Below are 6419 nucleotides of genomic sequence, written 5' to 3'. Positions count from 1 at the left end.
GGCATAGCGAACCGATATATACGCAACAACACTTCACACACACACACACACGGATTGGGCAATTTACGGTCATTTTTGAATCAACGATGGCCCCCCCGAGCACGTTGTCCGAATATCACTCCAATAAGGACAACGAGTTCCGCTCGGCATCGTTTTGATTCGATCTCTCAACAACAACTCCCGGTCGACTTGGTCGACTTGGACCCACGATGTCTCCCCCCGAGCATGTCGAGCCAACTGCACCACTATTGTATTGGACAACATGTTCCCCTCGGGCATCGATGGGTTAATCATGCACCACTATTATAAAACCCTTTGACGTTTTCCCCCAAGCACGTTGATCCAGTATTACGACGGATACGGTCAACGAAATCTTGGACATCAAAGAGGTTTTCGATTGAATTTCCCCATGTTTCACAACGTACTCTTAGCGGTATCCTACGATACGTCTCACTCTATTTGTGTGTGTGCGCGTTTACGTGCGTGCGATTTATGCGGTTCACCCCTTTACTTTCAGCGCCCTGCGGTCCCAACAAAGGTCCCGAGCACGCCATTATGCACAGTGTGGAAGCGTGTTTCCCCCACGACACTAGACGGGCTGCTCGCCATAGTGTTCTATTGTGGCACGCTCCACCCTGAAGTTTGGTTTGTTGTATATCAAGGAATTGATAGGCACTCAAGAATGTGTGCATCGGCCGGGTTTAATCGTCCGACGCGCAATATGCGTTCAACTTATCGGTGTTCATGTGTCCTGCAGTTCACATTGTGACGCGCATTTAGCTGCGGTCTTCATCGATCCATGAGCCGAGTGATCCCCTGCCTAGGGTTTTATAGTAAGGTTCCCAATGTAACACAATCCCGGTGGTACGTCCAAAGACTAACTTTCTGACTAAGTTGTCTTTATTACCCAATAGTCCCAGGCCTTGTGACTTGTGGCTCATGTCTACGCCCATGGCCACCATTCGCTAAGATAGTTTTGAAGTCACTTTGAAGGCCCAGGAACAACTCTCTTAGCACATCGGTTAACCTGGCGCCGCAGTCAACTCATGTGCTTGGATCGGATCGAGCTATTGAGTATTGGGCCTGCATACTCGCTCATCCGTATCCTTTGCGTACCGCCCCATGGCCCTTGTATGTCTGCACCACAGTTCCTGTTCGTTCCGTGCCTATGGCCGGATACGTATTGCACATCGGTATACCTGTCGCTACTCAGGCAACTCGTGTGCGTGGATTGGATCGAGAACATGGTGTGTGCCCCATGTTATAATTGATAGTCCATATCCACTTTATAGGTTAAAGTCATAAGTTGTGATTGCACAACCATTCTTCATAAGAGTTTAATCACTCTTCAACTAACTTTCGTTCTGGTGTCTTGGTATCAAATCGCGTAAGACACAAGATTCTACTGGCCAAATAGAATCTAGCACATTGGTTAACCTGGCGCCGCAGTCAACTCATGTGCTTGGATCGGATCGAGCTATTGAGTATTGGGCCTGCATACTCGCTCATCCGTATCCTTTGCGTACCGCCCCATGGCCCCGTCCTTAGAGTTAATGACTAGTAGGCTTAACTCTTTGTATGTCTGCACCACAGTTCCCGTTCGTTCCGTGCCGTGGCCGGATACGTATTGCACATCGGTATACCTGTCGCTACTCAGGCAACTCGTGTGCGTGGATTGGATCGAGCTCATGGGGTGTGTAGAGATTCCATGTTATAATTGCAAGTCCATATCCACTTTATAGGTTAAAGTCATAAGTTGTGATTGCACAACCATTCTTCATAAGAGTTTAATCACTCTTCAACTAACTTTCGTTCTGGTGTCTTGGTATCAAATCGCGTAAGACACAAGATTCTACTGGCCAAATAGAATCTAGCACATTGGTTAACCTGGCGCCGCAGTCAACTCATGTGCTTGGATCGGATCGAGCTATTGAGTATTGGGCCTGCATACTCGCTCATCCGTATCCTTTGCGTACCGCCCCATGGCCCCGTCCTTAGAGTTAATGACTAGTAGGCTTAACTCTTTGTATGTCTGCACCACAGTTCCCGTTCGTTCCGTGCCGTGGCCGGATACGTATTGCACATCGGTATACCTGTCGCTACTCAGGCAACTCGTGTGCGTGGATTGGATCGAGCTCATGGGGTGTGTAGAGATTCCATGTTATAATTGCAAGTCCATATCCACTTTATAGGTTAAAGTCATAAGTTGTGATTGCACAACCATACTTCATAAGAGTTTAATAACTCTTCAACTAACTTTCGTTCTGGTGTCTTGGTATCAAATCGCATAAGACACAAGATTCTACTGGCCAAATAGAATCTAGCACATTGGTTAACCTGGCGCCGCAGTCAACTCATGTGCTTGGATCGGATCGAGCTATTGAGTATTGGGCCTGCATACTCGCTCATCCGTATCCTTTGCGTACCGCCCCATGGCCCCGTCCTTAGAGTTAATGACTAATAGGCTTAACTCTTTGTATGTCTGCACCACAGTTCCCGTTCGTTCCGTGCCGTGGCCGGATACGTATTGCACAACAGTAGATACCATCACCTGACGTATCTAACACACCACTATTGTAACTCGTCGTCGAAGGACCTTTCAAGTGCCTGATGGCCAGGGGAGCTCTTACACGGCACGGAGACACAGTGATGCTCGCCCATCACAGTGTACAACGATCGAGTTTGCTTAAGTGTCTGGGTACCTACACACCAGACACAATGCAATGGCCACGGATCCACACAAGGCACATCACATGCAGAAAGCTTCACCAGATTATGACACATACCACACTCTTGTAACTCGTCGTCGAAGGGGCGTTCAAAGTGCCTTACGGCTAGGGGAGATCTAGCACGGCACGGAGACACAGTGATGGTTGCCCATCAAAGTGTACAACGATCGAGTTTGCTTTCCGCGCAAGCGTTCTAAGTGTCTGGGTACCTACACACCAGACACAATGCAATGGCCACGGATCCACACAAGGCACATCACATGCAGAAAGCTTCACCAGATTCTGACACATACCACACTCTTGTAACTCGTCGTCGAAGGGGCGTTCAAAGTGCCTTACGGCTAGGGGGGATCTAGCACGGCACGGAGACACAGTGATGGTCACCCATCAAAGTGTACAACGATCGAGTTTGCTTTCCGCGCAAGCGTTCTAAGTGTCTGGGTATCTAAGCACCAGACACAATGCAATGGCCACGGATCCACACAAGGCACATCACATGCAGAAAGCTTCACCAGATTCTGACACATACCACACTCTTGTAACTCGTCGTCGAAGGGGCGTTCAAAGTGCCTTACGGCTAGGGGGGATCTAGCACGGCACGGAGACACAGTGATGGTCACCCATCAAAGTGTACAACGATCGAGTTTGCTTTCCGCGCAAGCGTTCTAAGTGTCTGGGTATCTAAGCACCAGACACAATGCAATGGCCACGGATCCACACAAGGCACATCACATGCAGAAAGCTTCACCAGATTCTGACACATACCACACACATGCAACTCGTCGTCGAAGGGGCGTTCAAGTGCCTTACGGCTAGGGGAGATCTAGCTCGGCACGGAGACACAGTGATGGTCACCCATCAAAGTGTACAACGAACGAGTTGGCTTTCAACAAATTCTGACACATAGCAAGCGAGCGACCGAGCTACACCGAAGGCAGCCCATGGTTGGTCACTCGCGGACGATCATCAGTAATGATCCTTCCGCAGGTTCACCTACGGAAACCTTGTTACGACTTTTACTTCCTCTAAATCATCAAGTTCGGTCAACTTCAGCCATGCCAGCTGCAGCTCACGAAGGAACCGCGGAAGGTAAGCCTCCAGAAACCTCACTAAATAATCCATCGGTAGTAGCGACGGGCGGTGTGTACAAAGGGCAGGGACGTAATCAGCACTAGCTAATGACTAGTGCTTACTAGAAATTCCAGGTTCATGGGGACCGTTGCAGTCCCCAATCCCGACTAGATGGGCATTTTAGTGATTTCCCGTTCCTCTCGGAATGGGGGCGCCTATTGGCGAGAACACGCTGCGACCCACATTGTAGCACGCGTGCAGCCCAGAACATCTAAGGGCATCACGGACCTGTTATCGCTCATTCTCAGCTTGCTAAACACAAGTTGTCCCGCTAAGCAGGGCAAACGTAGCCGACGACCGCCCGTGAAGGCGCCGCCCGGCTGTAACGTCAGGTGCGCCCGGAGGCGCACTGCTGACAGCGTTCTAGTTAGCATGTTTGAGTCACGTTCGTTATCGGAATTAACCAGACAAATCATTCCACGAACTAAGAACGGCCATGCACCACTACCCTTAAATTTGAGAAAGAGCTATCAATCTGTCTTACCTCGATAAGTTTGGACCTGGTAAATTTTCCCGTGTTGAGTCAAATTAAGCCGCAAGCTCCACTTCTTGTGGTGCCCTTCCGTCAATTCCTTTAAGTTTCAACTTTGCAACCATACTTCCCCCGGAACCCGATTTTGGTTTCCCGGAAGCGACTGAGAGCACCGAATAGGGGTAGCGTCTCCCAATTGCTAATTGGCATCGTTTACGGTTAGAACTAGGGCGGTATCTAATCGCCTTCGATCCTCTAACTTTCGTTCTTGATTAAAGAAAGCATCCATGGCAAACGCTTTCGCTTCAGTTGGTCCTACGACGGTCTACGAATTTCACCTCTCGCGCCGTAATACCAATGCCCCCAACTACTTCTGTTAATCATTACCTCTAGGTTTCTGACAAACCAACGAAATCGTATAAACCGAGGTCATATTCCATTATTCCATGCAAGATTATTCTCGGCCAACGCCAACCCCACGGGGGGGCCGGACGCTTTGTCTTAGCCTGCTTTGAGCACTCTAATTTGTTCAAGGTAAATGTGAGTATCTTGAGCACCATGAGGAGCCCGTGCCGGAGTTAACCGGTAGCACGGTACTCGTTCACAGAGTAACGCCCAAGTACACCATTGTGAGTCGCAGCCGTGAGCGCGCGCACGAACGGCCCCGGCGTGTAACCGGGCGCCCGTGGCGGTCACGTGTCTGGACGGGCAATCAACTTCGAACGTTTTAACCGCAACAACTTTAATATACGCTAGTGGAGCTGGAATTACCGCGGCTGCTGGCACCAGACTTGCCCTCCACTTGATCCTTGTTGAAGGATTTATACTCAACTCATTCCAATTATGGACCATCGTTAGAGAGGTCCATATTGTTATTTCTCGTCACTACCTCCCCGTACTGGGATTGGGTAATTTACGCGCCTGCTGCCTTCCTTGGATGTGGTAGCCATTTCTCAGGCTCCCTCTCCGGAATCGAACCCTGATTCCCCGTTACCCGTCGCAACCATGGTAGTCCTCTACACTACCATCAATAGTTGATAGGGCAGACATTTGAAAGATCTGTCGTCAGTCGACAAGCGACCATACGATCTGCGTCCTTATCCAGACTTCAACTCAAGCCGCCCGGAGGCGATTGGTTTAACTAATAAGTGCACCAGTTCAGCTACCCGCGAGGGCAACAGTCCCGGCATGTTGCATGTATTAGCTCTGGATTTTCCACAGTTATCCAAGTAACTAGTGGTAGGATGATCTTGTGAATTATAGCTGTTATACTGAGCCTTATGCGGTTTCACATTCATTTATGTTTGTACTTAGACATGCATGGCTTAACCTTTGAGACAAGCGTATATTACTGGTAGGATCAACCAGAATTCGTTCCACTACAGACACACACTCGCTTAGTGGGAAATAAATTTCCACACAACTCTCTCTCTCTAGAACCATATGGAATGGCTCTTTGGTGTTGGGTAAGGCACCAATTTGTTGGGGTGTAACGGTCACCACCAACTTTAAGTTTGTTAGGGCACAACGGAAACCACTAACTAAACTTTAGGAAACTAAATTTCCTCACACATTATCTCTCACCATATTAGCACTAGGTGCTATCCACGATTGTACAACGTTTCAACTCTTGAATCGACCGTAGGGCCGCGGAATTGCTTCCGGGCCCCTATTCTCGCTATTAATTGTTCATCTCTTTCAATACATCGAGTTCGTTCCATTGGGTAGTTCGCATGGCGAACGTTTTGATGCAGCCCCCTGGGGGACCACGGCACTTTACACCGGGTATGGTGTATGCGCAACCTACAGATAACAATAAACCCCTTATGCGTGTGTAAACCGATGTTGGGCTGCTCAACATCTTTCATGGTTACATCACTTGCACCAGAACCCACGGTGCCGATTTGGTAATATGTTGTACATTTACTCTCAAGATGTACGCTTCGGCCCCTTATTCAGGGGCTCAAGCTATTACCAGCAAGAACAATCCTCATCCAGACTTGAACTCGAAACACCCGGAGGCGAACGGTTTAACTAATAAGTGCACCAGTCTTGAATCCATGCGTCGGTGGAAACAATGCCGGCGT

At 49.0% G+C, this 6419-nt stretch overlaps 1 non-coding gene across 1 annotated transcript; it reads right to left on the bottom strand.

Annotated features, from left to right (window-relative positions):
• Positions 1 to 670: 670 nt before the first annotated feature.
• On the bottom strand, positions 671 to 828 carry LOC125774226 (5.8S ribosomal RNA). The gene has a single exon (XR_007420684.1). It is a non-coding gene; the product is annotated as a 5.8S ribosomal RNA (ribosomal RNA).
• Between the last annotated feature and the right edge of the window lie 5591 nt (positions 829 to 6419).

The sequence above is a fragment of the Anopheles funestus genome (genome assembly GCF_943734845.2).
Source record: "Anopheles funestus chromosome X unlocalized genomic scaffold, idAnoFuneDA-416_04 X_unloc_95, whole genome shotgun sequence".
NCBI lineage: Eukaryota > Metazoa > Arthropoda > Insecta > Diptera > Culicidae > Anopheles > Anopheles funestus.
The sequence above is the reverse complement of the archived record's forward strand: the minus strand, read 5'-3'. Positions and strand labels throughout refer to the sequence as shown.